The sequence below is a fragment of the Zeugodacus cucurbitae genome, chromosome 4 (genome assembly GCF_028554725.1).
Source record: "Zeugodacus cucurbitae isolate PBARC_wt_2022May chromosome 4, idZeuCucr1.2, whole genome shotgun sequence".
Taxonomy (NCBI): Eukaryota; Metazoa; Arthropoda; class Insecta; order Diptera; family Tephritidae; genus Zeugodacus; species Zeugodacus cucurbitae.
In genome coordinates, this window is record NC_071669.1 from 54,343,515 (window position 1) to 54,362,773 (window position 19,259).

Genomic DNA, 19,259 nt, shown 5'->3' on the forward strand with positions numbered 1-19,259 from the left:
AGTGTGTCTAGGGTGGCATTCAGTCTTCGGTAGACGATGATGCACTGTCGTGAACCTGCGTCTCCAAAAATAACGACTTTATTTTCATCTGTCCATAATATATTTCGCCTCTTTTCCAATTTCAATAGATAAGACTCTAACACTCGCACTATTATTATTTTGAACACAACTATACATAAAAGTAGAAATTAACAACTCTCAAGTAACGAAGCGAATTCGACTTTGAACTTAACATATAATATATAGAAACTTGTACATAATAATTAGAGTTAACAAGATAAGATTGAGCTATTTATATGTCGTTATTTTCATATTACATATTTATATATGCAGATTGTATACAAATATTGGTTATCTAGTTCAACATAACCCTATAAATATAATTTTTATTAAAAATGCTCCTTTGCTAAATTATTAAAATAACGAAGATGTGGTGTTTGCTAATTTCATCAATGTTTACTTAAGAAATATTAATATTTATAAGGATGCCGCTTCAATAAATATTTGTACATATACATACATAGTCAAATAACACAACAAAAGAAAATAAAACCGAAATGTATGAAGATACCAAAAATAATGATAATACAAGACGAGTTTTATATTGAACCAAGGTTAGCTCTAATATATGAAAAATTCAGAGGTTTGAATGAAGTTTGTGACAAGAGCAAGTACGGAGAGAATAAAGTTTTCGGGAGTAATAGTCCTCAAAAGAAAATCGGGCTGGCTGGGGCATGTTCTGATGCGAGATGCAGATACAATCGCCGGGAACGCTATTGACTGGAAACCACAAGCTAACCGAAGAAAAGGCCGACATGCTCTTATCTTGAGAAATTTCGACATCGAAATATCAAAGATCCAAAAAAGCTGGAGTCAACCAAAGAGGCTAGCATACGATCGTAATAAATATAGGAATCTCATTGTGGCTACCTCCTCCACGAAGCCATAGTATACTATATATAATGAGAAGAATCTGTTTACCTGACAAACAATCTAAGTCTATCTAAAGCAAAAATCTCTATCCATGTCTTAATGTACTGACATTAACCCTTCAGGAACTGTGGATTCCAATATGGATTAACTCACTACGTAAAACTGAAATATTTATACAGGAATAATATTTATTATTGTTACAAACAGCCAACTTTAGATTGTAGTAATAAATCAGAAAATTTTATTATAACGAAATAAATGTTCATACATGATTTACATTGCTTTTGATTTATTTGTAAATATCTCAGTGCACTTTCGAACACTTGTGCGCATCAAAGCGAAATAGAGGTTAAGTATGCTATCAATATTCCTCACTTTCGATAGCATTAATTGAATGTGTGTAAACAATTAATCAATTTTAACTGCAATGAAATCCCAATGAAGCTTTAAATGAATACGCTATGCGTGACACGACACAAGAACCCCATTGTGCACGTTAAAATCTGTTTTTATACTCATGTGGAGTCTAATATGGCCTGCTGGAAAAATATGAACTTGTGAAACGGCTGATTGAACTATTTTATGGGTAAATTTTATATATTTTTACGATCAATTTATGCACTTTGAACAAAAAAAAAATAATGTATTATAATACAACTTTGCTTCCGCCGTTTTTTGTAAATTTAAGGCTTTTTTCACTTAAGACAGCCTCACCGTACGTTTCCGAAAGCATTCGATGAGCCTCAGCCGCACTTTTTTTTTAATTAAAAAAGAAAAGCAAAATTTTCCGTAAATGCCGAGAATTTGGCTCAAAAAGTGACATTTTCAGTTGAGGATAAGTTTGGGATGCAAACAGATCTCTACAAATATTTTGTTGGGTAAATGTTGACACAAATGTCCAAGATCGATATAAAACGATTTAATCGACCAGTGCTTGACCCTGGAGACATCTATTGAAAAACGGCGGAAGTTGTAGACCTAATAGATAGTTGAAGAAAAGAGGAAGAAAGAGTTTTACAATAGAACTCTTTTAAATTTCTCTAAACACTCTCTCTTAGCATTTGACGGATGTCAACAAGACAGATATTCATTCTCCACCAGTCAATATGTTTGCTGTATATTATACCGTAAACCCTTGAAAAATCCCAAATTCATAACCTAAAAGTATCCCTAGAGGGCACATTGTTAATTCGAAAGAACAAAATAATTGACATATTTCACCATATTAAACTGATTGGATTTTTATGAAGGCCACACACACGAAATGCAATAATCACAGGCATTGTTTTATTGTAAGTCATGCTCGTTTGTTGATTTCAAAACTCACTGCAAATAAAACATGAAGTGAATCCCCTTTCTGAATTGAATTTATTGCTTCTACAAGGGTGGGTATGTAAGTTACTAGATAATTAGCCAGTTTTAGCCGATGAAAGTTCTTATTAGAAGGAATATTTTGGAAAATATTGTGATTCAAGGTGAAAAGTCATATTTTCTACAACGAATATTCGGCGACCCATAGTGATCACTCTTAAAGGGTTTCCAAACTTACAATACTAAAATGTAAAAACACAAAATGAGTAAGTTCTCTGAAAGCTCAGACAAAACCGACTTATACTAGATTATGTTCGAGATCATGCTTTAAAGAATCTTGTTTCGAGAAGGCAGTAACATCAATTATAATTTTCAAAGACCCGAGGTCTTTCGGGTATAAGGCAGTTACGTATTTCAAGTATTAGTCCATAGGTCGGGTGCAAAACTAAACCAATTCTTATTCATCAGCCCTTAGATAGTCAGTCAAACTAATCACGGAACATCATGCTTAAAAGTCTGATCTTGTATTATATTGGTTGTAAAATATTTCTCTTCCGCTTTTTTTCTTTTAATTTCGCGGCTATATAAAAAATCGCTACAATCGCTCATATCTGGCTATACTATACATCTTTGAATGGTCTTGATTAGTTTGGATATTGCGTTCAACAGTTATAGACGTGTAAGCATGGAGTTCACTAACGCCGAAATTCGCGCTATTTTAAAGTTTTCCTTCGTTAAAGGCAAATCGGCTAGAGAAACGTTCCGTGAGATTAATGGTGTTTTGGCGGATGGTACTCTATCACTTCGAACTGCAGAGGAATGGTTCCGACGATTCAGAGCGGGTGAAAACGGCATCACGGATAAGCCAGCCGGCGGAAGAACTGTGACGATGAATACCAATCAAATTATGGAAAACGTCGAGTTAGACCTACGTGTGGCATCTCGTGGCATCACCCAGGAGATGTGAGTTAGTCACGAAAACCTTTTTAAACCATCTGCAGAAGGCTGGATGCACAACAAAGCTTGATGTTTGGGTGCCGCATGATTTGACGCAGAAAAAACCTTCTGGACTGAATAAAGCGATATGCTGCTGAAACGGAACGAACTCGACCCATTTTTTAAGCGGATGGTGACTGGCGACCAAAAATGTATCACATACGACAATATCAAGCGAAAACGGTCGTGGTCGAAGGCCGGTGAATCGTCCCAAACTGTGGCCAAGCCGGGATTGACGGCCAGGAAGGTTTTGCTGTGTGTTTGGAGGGACTCGAAGGGAATCATCCACTATGACCTGCTCCCATATGTTCCACCAGGAAAACGTCAGACCACACAATTCGTTGATGACACGTCAGAAGCTACGGGAGCTCGGATAGGGGGTTTTATCGCATCCACCATATAGCACGGACATAGCGCCAAGTGATTACCACCTGTTCCTGTCCATGACGAACGCCCTTGGTGGTGTAAAGTTGAACTCAAAAGAGGCTTGTGAAAAGTGGTTGTCCGAGTTCTTCGCAAATAAGGAGAGGGGCTTCTACGAGCGGGGTATTATTAAGTTGCCGTCTAGATGGAAAAAGATTATCGAACGAAACTGCGCATATTTGAACTAAATCCTCACTGATACTCTGACACTTTTTATAAAGCATTGAATAAAGAGCAAAAAAACGGAAGGGAGATTTTGCGAACCTAATATTTTACAATATTGTGATATATTTTAAAAATTAAAAGAGAACTAATACATTAAAATCAAGTCTGAGCTTCTGAACTTAATATGAAAGACAGCCATTAGCGGATTAAAAACATGCCGACGTACAACTGGCAACAAAGTATTGCACATGAACCAATCCATGTTCCCACAGCATAAATGAATGAATCAAATTTACATATGTACGTCTGCTATCACACGGCTGCACCACTCCACCAGAAAAAAGTCCCCTTACATTGCTACTCAAGCGTGGCGGAAGGCCATTTAAAGTACTAAAATGAGCAGTAAATTTCTGATTCCATTCAACGGCTATCGCGTGGAGCACCCAGTTAGACAAATGAACGAGCAAACTCATAGTCTATAGAAATAAAACCACATACAGACATACCTACAGGCATGTGAATGAATGTCGCATGGTGATTAGCAGCGCAAACCCAAACAAAACATCGCAGACTATTCGACGAGCTGGAAACAAAAGCTAGCTGAATAGTGAGAAATAGACATAGACGTGAAAATTGGTCAAACTGAAATGCCATTGAAGCGGCCCACTGAGCCGCAACGTCGCAACGCGATGAGCAATGCCACCCGGCTAATGTGTGACCGCCAGCCCAGTGGCCCCATTCACTCCAACCCTTGCTCGAGCGGTGCGGTCGACGTTCTGTTTTTTGTCGACGCAGTTATTTGTAAGCTAATAAACACCCCCACCACAATATGTATAGACACTGCAGCGATGGACCTAGCACCGGACGAGGCGAGAGGCAAAACAGCGATGCAGTCAAGCAAGACAATCATCATTTTTATGCGATTTGCGATTGCGATGTTTTTGTCAATTGCTACATGAACATCCACACCGCCCGCGGCCCGCACCCTCGCACTCACGCTCGTCAATTCCAGCGGCATAGCGACAATGACGTGCCCCTGTGTCTGTCATTGCTGTCGGATGTTTGTAAGCAGTGAATCGTTAGTGGTCTCGGTCGGTCGGTCGGTCGGTCGGCCGTCGGTCCATGCCACATAATCGATACATAATTTTGCCCTACTATCGAACGTTTGTGTACTCATGAGAGCGCTGCAAAGCGACAAAAGAGCGCTGCGCTTGCACACAAACAATCGAGGTAAACAAAACAAAAGCTTGAAAGAGAGTGCAGTGCAATGTTGCGAAAGAGCGGAATACTAAGTGGGTGAAAAAACATATAGCGATTATGTATTGTTTGGGTCTTCGTGCGGTCGGTGGCAAGTGGGTTGCTGGCTGGCTAACGAGGGTATAGGCGAGTGTTGCGCGCCTAAATAGATACTCAAATTTCAGATGTTTGTTGCATGGTAGATTTCGGTATTTTCCTAACCTATTATTTGCATTTTATTTGTTTAGAGCTTCTTTGTTATTTTCTGGAATTCGTAGTTATATACGTGAACTGTATGGGATCTATTTTTAGGAAAACAAAGCGTACAATGGAGGCTCAGGTACTTCCTAAGAAAATTGAATTTATGAAACTGATATTTATAGTTTGTGGGGACAAATTCTTCACTCAATGGATAATTTTTAAATGCTTTATCAAATATTTATGGTGGATCTAAGGATAGACATATTTAGATTTATTGTTTAAATTTTCTCGATATTTACTTTCTTATTAACCGTAATCAGGTTCATAACATCTGGTCAGATATCTAGAGTTCGAAACAACCGATAAAACATCGCAGCCTTTCTGTTGCTGTAGGGTTCTAATATTCTAGTTTTTTTTACCGACCGATGAATTTTTGATATTCTTATATCTTATCTTATCTTCTGCTAGTTTTTGGTGAGTATCTGATGATCTATGTTATTTGTTATATGGAGGATCCTACAAGTTCTTGGAGCGACGTTTTTTTCCGAAAATATGAAGTTTCAATGGCTCATAGTGGCACAGTCGATACTGAAAATATATATGTACATCCACATGTAAATTGTCTTGGCACCTGGAAATTGAAGTAGAGCTATTTAGATTAATTTCGTGAACAAGATTATCTGGACAAGAGCTATTTGGAAACATATTTTTTCACCAAAAAAAAAACAACTTCGGTAAAAATTAAGATAATTAATTGACGAAGCTTGGTACACATGTTCCTTGAAAAGTGCGTTAATGTTAGTTAAAAGTACTAAAAGTGTGTTAAATCACTAACGAGAAATATCAGAAACATTAAATTTTTACAGAAGAAATGGCAGAAGAAAGGTGCACTAAATTTTTCCATGAAATGGAAAATGGGCGTGGTGTCGCCCACTTATGGGTCAAAGACAATATCTCAGAAACTACTCGACCGATTCCAATGATGACACGGATGAAAAATGGGCGATTTCGGTTCACAACCACGACTACTTTCCATATAATTAAATTTTGAATTCCATCAGATTCGTTCACTTTATAATGTATACATCAGGAACCAATAGCGGAATAAAACTTTACACAAATACTGTACTCGAGCTGTGGCATCACTTGTGGAAAAATATCGAAATCGGAGTATAACTTTTCAAGGCCCCGGATATCGAATATGAAGAACTTAGTGCCTTAGGGTAATTTTTCTCTGAAAATATCGGAAAATCTCTCAGATATTTTTATTTAACTCAGAGGGAATCTTTTTCTTCTAATACTGTGTCTCTGTTTCAAAAATTATTACAATCGGGTCATAAATCTCCTACCTCCCATATACCTAATTATAGGTTTTTCAAAAATATGGTGGGCTTTATACCGCATATATCGGTTAATATGTGAGATATCTTAGTAAAATTAAGTGAGCATATAGTCTTGGATATAGTGTACCTTGGTGGTGAAAATGAGTGAAATCAGTTCAAGAATTACCTCAGCCCTCATATACTATATATGATGATATTCGTTATTCTATTGGACTTTATGCCAAATATATGAGTCAAATTGTGTGTAATATCAATAAAATTATATCAATAAATTGCGAGAGTATAAAGTGTGCGGTTGCACCCAAACTTAGGCCTTCCTTACTTGTTTTTTATTTTATTTTATAGGTTTAATGTCCTAAAAACCAAATATTTAGTGTTTTTGTTTTAGATAAATGGTTGATGATTGATAAATAGAGCAGTTTGGGACCTCGCGTCGAAGGCAGTAGACAAAAAAATATCCTCAGACACCATTTTAAAAGTGAGAAAAAAAATATTCTTGTACTCTAGAAAAATTCAATAAAATTGTGTTAAAGTTTAAAAACAAAAAAAAAATATATTTAATTACATTTAAAAATACTAAAAAATTACCGATTTACTTCTATTATATATATTGGCATAATATTAAGTAGTAGTAATATTAAGTACGATGCACTTTGACATAATTAACTATCATAATTAATACATAAGTTAATATGTTTGAATTACAATATGCTATTGATAAAGAATATATTTTATTTTAATTTCTAACTTTTTTCACTTAGCCGGCAAAGTGAGTCCACCAACAAAAACAACAAAGCGTAATAAATATAATGGCAACTATTATGCTCCATACTTGAACTCATTTCGCCAATGACAAGTAAAATGCATATACAAACATACATATGTATGTACAAAGTATTTATGTATTGAATTTAAAGAAAGCAAAAAAAATTCGTGAGATGTGTCTCATGTGTACCTAGTACAACCTTAACAGTTTAATGCCAGTGAACCAGATCTCGGTGTGTGTGTGTGTGTGTGTGTATCGAAAAGCATTGGACTGAACTGATTGTCGGTCGGAAGCAGCAAATGCCATAGTAATACTATAGCAAATGAAAATATACGCATACACATACACATACATACATACAAAGAAACGCATACAAAAAGGTAGTAAACGAAAAAAGCAAATCAAAGCAGAATTGGCAAACTAGGCCATGTGCTGTTTTGGCTTTACTCTACTTTATCCATATGTATGTATACTCTGGCTCTCGGTGATTTTAATTCGGCTACTGCTTTTAAGGGACTCCGCCGCCCGCACACACGCTTGCTGACCCCATCAACTATCTACAAGTAACTGACTGACTGGCTAACATGCGTTATATACTATGCTAACGGGTATATGATAGAAATAGATATAGATACATGCATACAATCAGACATACACACGTGCACTTGCTGTGTCAAAAAAGTCGTTTACCGTTACTTTATGCACCACCGCCAGCCAGTCAGCTTTGAAGCTTTGGTAAAAATTTTTTGGGTTACCAAGCGTTAAGCGAGGGTTGGCAAATACAATGCGCGCTGATGCTAGGAATATGTACATATGTACGTGCGTATGTAGTGGAGTAATTGTTTAAGCGTGTGCTCTTGTAGTTGTTGTTGGAATATATGCTAGATGGCACACACAGATACGAATATAGCGAAGATGTCAGCAACCATATTGCAACCAAAATATTTTGTATGTTTGTATGTATGTTTGTATGTATAGATATTTGTAAAGAGAGTAGAAAAAGAATTGGAGATTCATATGTATGTGGTGCAATGCAGGAATTTTGACTTGTAAGCGCATGCTGCATTAATTAAAGACACACGGAATTGGGAATGTTCAGCTGATGTTTTTGAGCACATACACGAACAGACATATAATGGGGTTTTCAAAAGGGACGCTACAAAAGTAGGCCGATAGGGACAGCAAACGAAGCCATATTTTTCAACCGGTCTTTTGACATTTATCTTCAAATGTTTCCCATTTCATCCATGAAAGATATACGATCCAACAACGAGTCGAAAACATTAAAATTAGTACCGAAATTCGGAGCCTGTGGCCTAAATTTTAAGGCAGTAGTCTGCTTTACAGGCTTCAAAAAATCGATTTTTTGTTTTGTTTTGAATCTCTTCCAAAACTATCCAAGAATATGTCTTTAAAATTCCAGAGGCCAATTCGAAAAAAAAAATCGATTCTTCACCGAAATTTCAGCCTTAAATTGTTTATAAAAAAAAAATATTTATCGGAGAGAAAAAATCTTCAATTAATTACTAAAAAATATATTTAAGAAGGTCGTGTTAAAATTTGAGACTAATCGGTCTAGCCGTTTTCGAGTAATGTTGGTCACCGAATTTGAAAACACCATTTTGAGAAAAACGCGCTGCCGCTCGGACCTTGTACTTCCAAGCACTCTGAAACGCCTTTTCAAATTTGCTTACAACTTTGAAAATATTCACCGGAACGATATGAAATTTTCTGTGTGTATTATAATCCCTACTAATATTATAAATGCGAATGTAAGTTTGTTTGTTACGCTTTCACGCAAAAACTACTGAACCGATCATCATGAAACTTTGTACATATACTCTTGAAGGTACTAGAAGCAACATAGGGTACTTTATATTAAAAAAAAAATTTTTACGAAAGATAAAACAATTGTTTGTCAAAAAATCGTCAAATTTAGCTATGTACTTCAGTAATGAAGTTTTACAGTCATGAAGTTTCAACCCTGAATGCTGTAATACCGTCCCATTGTATTACAGGCGGTAACGAAAATATCTAATTCAATTGAATATAGTTTCAACTGTTTATAATTTTTCTATATTTATTGTGAAAGCTGGCCGACATGGGTAATGCTCGAAAATTTTATGAAAAGATGAGGCGATTAACAGAAGGTTTCAAGACCGGAGCATTATCATGTAGGGACCGAGAAGGTAATCTGGTAACGGATGTCCAGAGCACACTGGGATTATGGAGGGAACACTTCTCCGACCTGCTCAATGGCAGTGAAAGTACAACACCAGGAGATGGCGAACCCGATTCCCCAATCGATGACGATGGAATAGATGTTCCATTACCCGACCATGAAGAAATTCGAATAGCAATTACCCGCTTGAAGAACAACAAAGCGGCGGGGGCCGATGGATTACCGGCCGAGCTATTCAAATACGGCGGCGAAGAACTGATAAGGTGCATGCATCAGCTTCTTTGTAAAGGGTGATTTTTTAAGAGCTTGATAACTTTTTTTAAAAAAAAAACGCATAAAATTTGCAAAATCTCATCGGTTCTTTATTTGAAACGTTAGATTGGTTCATGACATTTACTTTTTGAAGATAATTTCATTTAAATGTTGACCGCGGCTGCGTCTTAGGTGGTCCATTCGGAAAGTCCAATTTTGGGCAACTTTTTCGAGCATTTCGGCCGGAATAGCCCGAATTTCTTCGGAAATGTTGTCTTCCAAAGCTGGAATAGTTGCTGGCTTATTTCTGTAGACTTTAGACTTGACGTAGCCCCACAAAAAATAGTCTAAAGGCGTTAAATCGCATGATCTTGGTGGCCAACTTACGGGTCCATTTCTTGAGATGAATTGTTCTCCGAAGTTTTCCCTCAAAATGGCCATAGAATCGCGAGCTGTGTGGCATGTAGCGCCATCTTGTTGAAACCACATGTCAACCAAGTTCAGTTCTTCCATTTTTGGCAACAAAAAGTTTGTTAGCATCGAACGATAGCGATCGCCATTCACCGTAACGTTGCGTCCAACAGCATCTTTGAAAAAATACGGTCCAATGATTCCACCAGCGTACAAACCACACCAAACAGTGCATTTTTCGGGATGCATGGGCAGTTCTTGAACGGCTTCTGGTTGCTCTTCACCCCAAATGCGGCAATTTTGCTTATTTACGTAGCCATTCAACCAGAAATGAGCCTCATCGCTGAACAAAATTTGTCGATAAACACATTTCGAACCGAACACTGATTTTGGTAATAAAATTCAATGATTTGCAAGCGTTGCTCGTTAGTAAGTCTATTCATGATGAAATGTCAAAGCATACTGAGCATCTTTCTCTTTGACACCATGTCTGAAATCCCACGTGATCTGTCAAATACTAATGCATGAAAATCCTAACCTCAAAAAAATCACCCGTTAGAATATGGTCGGAAGAAAGCATGCCTGACGATTGGAATCTTAGTGTGCTCTGCCCAATCCATAAGAAGGGAGACCCCACAATCTGCGCCAACTACCGTGGTATAAGTCTCCTCAATATCGCATATAAGGTTTTGTCGAGCGTATTGTGTGAAAGACTAAAGCCCACCGTCAACGAACTGATTGGACCTTATCAGTGTGGCTTTAGGCCTGGAAAATCTACAATGGACCAGATATTCACCATGCGCCAAATCTTGGAAAAGACCCGAGAGAGAAGAATCGATACCCACCATCTTTTTATCGATTTTAAAGCTGCCTTCGATAGCACGAAAAGGAGCTGCCTTTATGCCGCGATGTCTGAATTTGGTATCCCTGCAAAACTAATACGGCTATGTAAGCTGACGTTGAGCAACACCAAAAGCTCCGTCAGGATCGGGAAGGACCTCTCCGAGCCGTTCGATACCAAACGAGGCTTCAGACAGGGTGACTCACTATCGTGCGACTTCTTCAATCTATTGCTGGAAAAAATAATACGAGCAGCAGAGCTAAATAGAGAGGGTACAATCTTCTACAAGAGTGTACAGCTCCTGGCGTATGCCGATGATATTGATATCATCGGAAGCAACAACCGCGCCGTTTGTTCTGCGTTTTCCAGACTAGATAAAGAAGCGAAACGTATGGGTCTGGTGGTGAATGCGGACAAGACGAAATATCTCCTGTCATCAAACAAACAGTCAGCGCACTCGCGTCTTGGCTCCCACGTCACTGTTGACAGTCATAACTTTGAAGTTGTAGATAATTTCGTTTATCTGGGAACCAGCATTAACAACACCAACAATGTCAGCCTTGAAATCCAACGCAGAATCACTCTTGCCAACAGGTGCTACTTTGGACTGAGTAGGCAATTGAAAAGTAAAGTCCTCTCTCGACGAACCAAAATCAAACTCTATAAGTCGCTCATTATTCCCGTCCTGATGTATGGCGCTGAAGCGTGGACGATGACAACATCCGATGAGACGACTCTTGGGGTTTTCGAGAGAAAGGTTTTGCGCAAGATTTATGGTCCTCTAAACATTGGCAACGGCGAATACCGCAGACGATGGAACGATGAGCTGTACGATTTATACGACGACATTGACATAGTTCAGCGAATAAAAAGACAGCGGCTACGCTGGCTAGGTCATGTTGTACGGATGGAAGAAAACACTCCAGCTCTGAAAGTATTTGATGCAGTACCCGCTGGAGGAAGCCGCGGAAGAGGACGACCTCCACTCCGGTGGAAAGACCAAGTGCAAAGTGACCTGGCTTCACTTGGTGTTTCCAGTTGGCGCCAAAAAGCAAAAAGGAGGAATGAGTGGCGCGCTCTGGTGGATTCGGCTATAATCGCTTAAAGCGGTTCCTGTGCCAAATATATATATATATATTGTGACTTTCTTCTGTCGTTACATGCAGTATAAAACTATTCCAATTTTTGAGGTTATCCGTAATTTTTATGGTTAGCTGTTACTTTATTATTTTAGATCTTACTCGCTGATGTTAATTTTTACTCTGCTTTTTTTCTTAAATGCCTCGAAAGCGGAAATCTGGTCGATCTTATGCGGCCCGGGCCGCAAAAGTTGCACGAAATCAAGAAACTTCGGCTCACGCAGAGCTGAGAAGACAACAACAAGAAGAGCAACAAAGAGTTTTGAGAACAGCTGAAACGCCTCTTCAGGCACGAGTTCGTTTAGAAAGACAAGCTGCACTGCAGACAACTAGAAGAGCAATAGAAACACCAGAACAATCGCAGGCGAGAAGAATTCATAATGCAGACATGCAGACCACGCGCCGCAGAAATTTAATGCGTAATGATTGGGCTGTGTTTTATGGTACTGGGTTTCAATATGATCCTTCAATTGAATAACATAATCATCTATTAATTGTTATTGGCTCAATGAATAAAAAATGTCAGTACTGCGATGCTTTTAAATGGAAAGATGAAACTGCTGGAACGTGCTGTTCCGGTGGTAAAGTTTAATAATAATAAGTACTTCATATCCTGTGGAGCTTTTAAATTCACTTGAACTATCGGGTGTACCGTCACATAAATTTCAATTGCAACTAAATGTACCAGTAATGCTTATGCGAAATCTAGATGCTCCTCGGCTATGTAATGGAACAAAGCTTCGGATAACAAAATTTGGACAAAACATACTTGGTGCTACTATATTAACAGGTGTCGGTAAGGGAAATAGTGTTATAATACCTAGGATACCGGATATCTCGGATATATTTTAACATTTGTTGTTGCATTTCAATAAGCATATATTAAAGTGTTGAAACTTCTGTCTGTAGTAATTTTTAAAAATTGTTGATCTTAGCCAAACAATCAAATTTAGTTATCATATTGACTCATTGCTATTATTATGCCCTTGCCCTTTATCTCTCATACTTATTTAATGACTCCACTGCAGGCAAAGCCGCGGGAAAAAAGCTAGTATATAATATATGTACATTAAGAAAATTAAATAAAAAAAATCGATTTTTTTTTTAATTCTAACTGTATATAACTCCTTAAGCGCGTTTTCTGGAGTTTTCATTTTCACAAGTGTTAGAAAACGGTGCCGGCGATAGCAAAACAAATATATGTCCGATCGAAAAAAACCAAAGTGATCTAGCTTCAGTATTAAATTATCTTCTATTTGAACTAAAAAAGTTGGACAAAAGTATTATTTAAACTACTTGTTTTGCAACTTAAAGTCAATTTTTTTTTCTTAAAAAAGTGAATTTTTTTTTCAATCTTCGAAAAAATTTGTAATTTTATAACTTCTTCAGTATTTTCTTAGTTCATAAAGAAAATAAACTTATAAAAATTAAAAATAAAATTTGGTCACCGATTTACAAGTGCAGTCTCCAGGAGCTCCAAAAAAATACTTACAACTTTGAAAAAATTTCAATATTTTTTAATAATAAATATTGTTTTTTAAGTTTTTTTTTTTTAATTGCTAAAAAAAACGCTTTTTTCGGCTTCTAAAGCAGACTACTGCCTTAAGAGCGCTACGTCTAATTTATGGTCGTCATAATTGTCCTGTCTGACCGCTCAATGATATTCGAATATTGTTGATCCGAATTGGATGACATGGACTTGGACAATATGTGGTTCCAACAGGATGTGACTCACAAGCCACACAGCGAATGTCACAATCGATTTATTGAAAACCAAGTTTGGTGAACGTGTTATCTCACGACGTCTAATATACTCTCACAAGAGTAAATAATATCTTTGATACTCCAAACCGTTTTTGAAAAACCCTTTACAAACGTATGTGACAGTAGGATATAGGGACATCCTTATTCATAATACCGAACGCAAAAATATTACCTCTGGTTAAAATTTATTATTAAAATATTTTTATAGTGAAAATATAAAGAATTTCAAACTTATTACAACTAACCAAAACAGTATTATTTAGCCAAAATATTTCAGTACTCTCGAGGTTCCAGAGAGGTTCCCACAACCTATGAGAAATTTATTTAAATTAATAGATTACACAGGCCAACAAAAAAAAAATATATTTTTGCTGCCAAGGATTTTTGAGCTGATTTTAGCTATATTTGGGGCGCTGAATCTAAATGTAAAATCAGTTTTTCACTATCAGCTCTCATTTTTTAGATATTAGTATTTCAAAAAATGAGGTCCTAGGCAAAAACTAACAACAGATTTGGAGTCAGGGCATCAAATTTATACAAAAACTGCTAAAAATTTCCCTACATTAAAAACGCTGTTTACTAGTGTCATATATCAAATATGAACGTACACACGAAAGTCGGGTCTACGTAACTGGAACAGACCCGAACTATTAACTCGGTAGCATTGTTCAAAATCATTTGGGGATTTTTTGTGCCGGTGCAACAGCAACAAAAACGATATATGAACTCTTTATAATACAATTCGCTCAGGTTAAATTCGCGATTCTCATTCACTATAATCTAGTCAATTGGGACTTGGAAGACTATTAACCCCCCCAATTGATTCCTCGATACTGTAAATGTCGAAATATAGGCACTATAACGATATTACTGAAGATATTAGGGTCAAATTGCCTTCTTTTCAATTTTATTTTTTGTTTTAAGATTATTAGAACCTTCGCTGACCGATATGTAAATAGACATACGTTTACAAAGAACAAACAGATAAAGCTTTTCTTAACAGGTTAACTGTCCATTTTCAAATGTTTCTTTAAATATTGAAATTATTTTAAAATGTATTTTAACACACATAATCAACTATTTCTCTGTTTTTCCTTCATTTAATAAGAATTTCTCAAACTATGTTACCATTACTATGACCAACACTGTATTATAGTATAATCATTATTGCAAACATGTGACATGTAAACGTGTAGCTTTAGCTTAAGGGTTTCAATTTTTGGCTATTGTATGCTGACTACTGAGAGCATTCGTCTGAACTGAAATGCTCTGCTATTTACACTATATACACACATACATACATACGTATAAAATTGGGGCAACAAAGGCTAGTTGTAGAGCAGCTGGGGCAATGAAAATGGGGCAATGCAAAATAAACGAAATACATACATACATACATACAATATATGTATAGTATATGCATAGACATGTGCGCGCAAATTGCAGTGATATAATAACTATTTGGGAGGTACAACAATTAATTATCATATTTGATGTGCTCGTTAACTATGCAGCTTGCAAAAGTAGTAATATTACACTGTTTAAAAATTTATACACAATTTTATATACATACAAATAAATATATATGTATATACTAATTTTATGTATGCATGTTTACACGCTTTTTGCTAGCTCAAATCACAGCCTTTGAAGAATTTAGTGTAGTATAAATAAATCTAACACCTCTCATCAACTCAATCTCATTTCCATTGTTTTTACATAGTTTTTCTTCACACACACATACACGTAGCGATATATGTTATTATACAACAACTTTTCCTTATTGTTTATTTGCGTTTGCAAAATTTATTTATTCACTTTTTACCTTATTTTCTTGGCTATTTTGTGTATTTTATCTTTGATGTTTTCTTTTTTTTTAGGTTATATTGTCTGTGCCGACGCTTTGCCGTTGACTTAAATTATTTAGACATTATTTTGTTTTCTAGCCGTTTTACAAAAAACTTTTATTTTCTTTTCACTAGTTTCTCGGTTTGTTTTTGTTTCGCAATGTATTTTAAATTCTGTACTCTCTTTCCTCTTTCTTACATTTGCTAATATTAAGAACAATGTATAATTATTTTATATGCCGTTTTAAATAAAATGTTGCGTGGAAGTATGTAGCACTCACCCACCTGCCACAGCTATTAATGTTGAAGATACACAATGGTACTTGGTCCAACTAACCAAACTGACTTTACAAAGTACTTCAATGTTTCACAGCTAAAGCTATATAATATTTGTTGTTGTGCTGTTTCGTATGCGATGCGTACAGCAATTTCAGAAATCCGTCCAGGTGTATCGGAGCAGAAGCACTGACGTGAATATCGGTAAACACGATGAGAAAGGTGACGCTGACGACTACTGCGACGACAACAATTAAATGACGCAGGATGTTGTTGCTTGCTTCATTTCCGGGTGTGCTGCTCGGCACGGCTGATGGAAAGTATGCTGCCTCCACTAACACTACCTTAAAGTAATGCAATGTAGCTTTAAAACTGGTACTGCAGCAACCGTTAACCGTATGCTAGTTGGTCGAAACGCTTATACGAACTTTAAGTACTCACAAAAGCGTTGTTTTAATGCTTTAAAAGACAGTATCTAAACAGACCAATGGATATATCTATAAACTTTGCACTGCATAGCCGATTTTTTATGGATTCTAAGTTTTTGTTTTTGTTTTCGTTCCAGTTTCGCTGATTTTATGCAAATTTGTCGCGTTAGTGTGAAATTTTAGTACTCACTTAAATGCTTATTAACTTAAACATGTGTAATTGTTTTAGTTTATTTTTATTTTTTCTAAATGAAAATGGATACGCGTTTAGTAAATGTATTTTACACCATACAATACACTACCAGGTGTTGCAAAATTAAATTCACAAAATTTATTTATATTTTATAATCTGTTTTAGGTTGAAAATTAAAGTTTCATTTTAATATTTTTCAATGTGAAAAAAACTTCGAAACTTTTCTCTGCTCAGCTCCTTTGTTAAAAATGAAAATGTGTTATTATTGAAATTTTAACGAATTTCGTTTTTAATACAATTTCCGGCGCAAGTTGTTTTCCATATAAAGTGATCAACGGTTCTCGTACGCGTTACCGTATATTATGTAATAATCCCGTTACAATTTCGGTTTGCAAACTTGCATTTTTTCCTATAATTTTGTATAAAATGAAAATTTTCACATTCTTCTTCTACAATTTTGGCGTACTTGCGTAGCTGTGACGTTATTTCTCTAAATTTTCACCCGAACTGATTTTCTATTTTTCCGACCGTGCGCTCTGAGGCAGAATTGTAAGTTTTCGCTACGGCTTATCGCAGTCATCGTTGTCGCAGTGGAGCAGCGCTCGGTCGACGTCGTCATTTCTCAGTTGATATTTTCACACACACACAACAGGAGAGACGAGCGCAACGTAGCACAGGAAAAATCAATCTTTTCTGTCATTTCGTTTTTACCCTCATATTCGCCTACTCGCATACAAATATATTCCGATACACCTATAGCAGCGCGATTCACTACCCCCACTGCAAGTCACTGCAAGTGTAGAAAAGCGGGCGCTCCAACCACCCTCTGTAGGTTACAGTGAACGCTTTTGGTGTTCATTTCAAATGTTGCCAAGTTTATTTTTGCTCTTAGATAAATTTAACTTCAATGTAGCTACACTTACAATGGTAGGATAGTGCAGGGAAGACACGTGTGACAATATATATGTTACATGTAATAAGATTATTCTTCCCAAAGCTTTATTTCCTGATCATATAATAGACGGAGTTTAATTGAAAGGTCTTAAGTGTACTCACTTTCCAGTGGGAGAGATATTGAAAGGTATGATACTTGTACCACCAGCAGGCGCAGTAAAAAATAATTATTGAACTTTGCCGTAATTATGTACAACCGATTTGTTACTTATCCCGAGAGATCAAATAAATCGTTTCATTATAGCTATACATATAAACTTATTATGGATAGTAACATTAGTTGTAAGTTGAGTTAGTCCTGCTGTTATAGCGAATACCCAACTGTCCAACGGTCCTCGCTGCTGTTTTCTTCTTCCTTAGAAAGATACTCCTGAGTGTACATTTTCTTATTTAAAAACATAAAATATTAACTATATACCTTATTTCGAGACTGCTGATAGGCTGATACAACGTTTTGCTTGCGTTCGTTAAAATATTTGAATCTCCTCTGATTTCGAGCCTTCTAACATCTTCTTATATATGTAGGTAAAAATATAGATACAATAACACCAACGCAGATAACACAATTTCTCTAAACACCTCTGCCACCGCAGCAAGCATTAAATACTTAAAAAGTGCGAATAATCGAGGTTTCCTAAGTCTTTTTCTTTCAAATTCTGTATGAATTGGCCGCCTTCGGTGTCCACTAAAGAAGTAGGAGTAAGTACCAATAAATATTATCAGCGTAGAAGTCAAACAAAATTCATATTTACACCCACATATAATAGTGTGGGGGCGTGTATCCCACATAATTACAATGCATTTCATGCTATCGATTTGAATCGATTTGAATAAATAAGCACTTGCAAGAATTTTGAAGATCAATTTATATTCAACACAGTAGCTGATATCCAATTGGAATTTAAGTAAACAAACTCACAGCTGTTTTGCAGGTCTTCTTCCCGTTCTTATCTAAGCCGTGACAAACATGGCGCAGCAGTTATAAAACCACAATTATTTACTTCCTACTACTAAGTAAATTCCGACACATACACGAGGCTAGGTGGTATGATGTATATCACAAACTTCAAAATTATCTACTTAAGTATATTTATATATGAGAGAACAACATTAATTAACATCTTCGCACCTTGTATTTTTTCGCTTCTTTTTGCCCCGTTTCGATCCGCTCCAATTGTAATTGCGTTTCCTATATTCACTTGAAATTGCACAAGCAAAACTCTTTGTTTATCGCATTGCCTTTATTAAATTGATTTTGTTTATATAAAATAGTTTTAGAACTTCATTCTTTAATTAAAAAATTATGCACATGAAAAGAAAATTTTTTTTCGTAATCGCAAAACCACTTTCCTAGAATTTCCCCGACCAAAAACCGAGCCGCACGAAATCAAAAATCTTAATGAAAAATATCCCAACCAAATGCACAAGTGCTGCCATAAAATAACCAATAGGAATGAATAGGTCTGTTCGGGGAACATTTGTTGTGGAAATACAAGTTGCTTTGTATTGAAGAAATTAGATATATTAAATCTAAAATATTTTAAAATAATTCTATAAAACATTTCTTTTAAAAGTTTATTTGTTTAATATGCTTTTCT

The 19,259-nt window shown here is 36.2% G+C and overlaps 1 protein-coding gene across 6 annotated transcripts in view; it reads right to left on the reverse strand.

The window, feature by feature from the left end:
* Tex2_1 (translational regulator orb2) overlaps nt 1–19,071 on the reverse strand; it is an 80,524-nt gene extending 61,453 nt beyond the window's left edge. For 2 of the 6 annotated variants that reach the window (XM_011182297.3, XM_011182294.3), the window contains exon 1: nt 18,791–19,071. The gene's annotated coding sequence lies outside the window, so the exon portion shown is untranslated. Of the gene's footprint in view, nt 1–15,788; nt 15,945–16,091; nt 18,449–18,790 lie in introns of those variants that run through there. The other 4 variants (XM_011182296.3, XM_011182295.3, XM_054230023.1 and 1 more) reach the window with 4 other exon arrangements.
* Nucleotides 19,072–19,259: the final 188 nt, after the last annotated feature.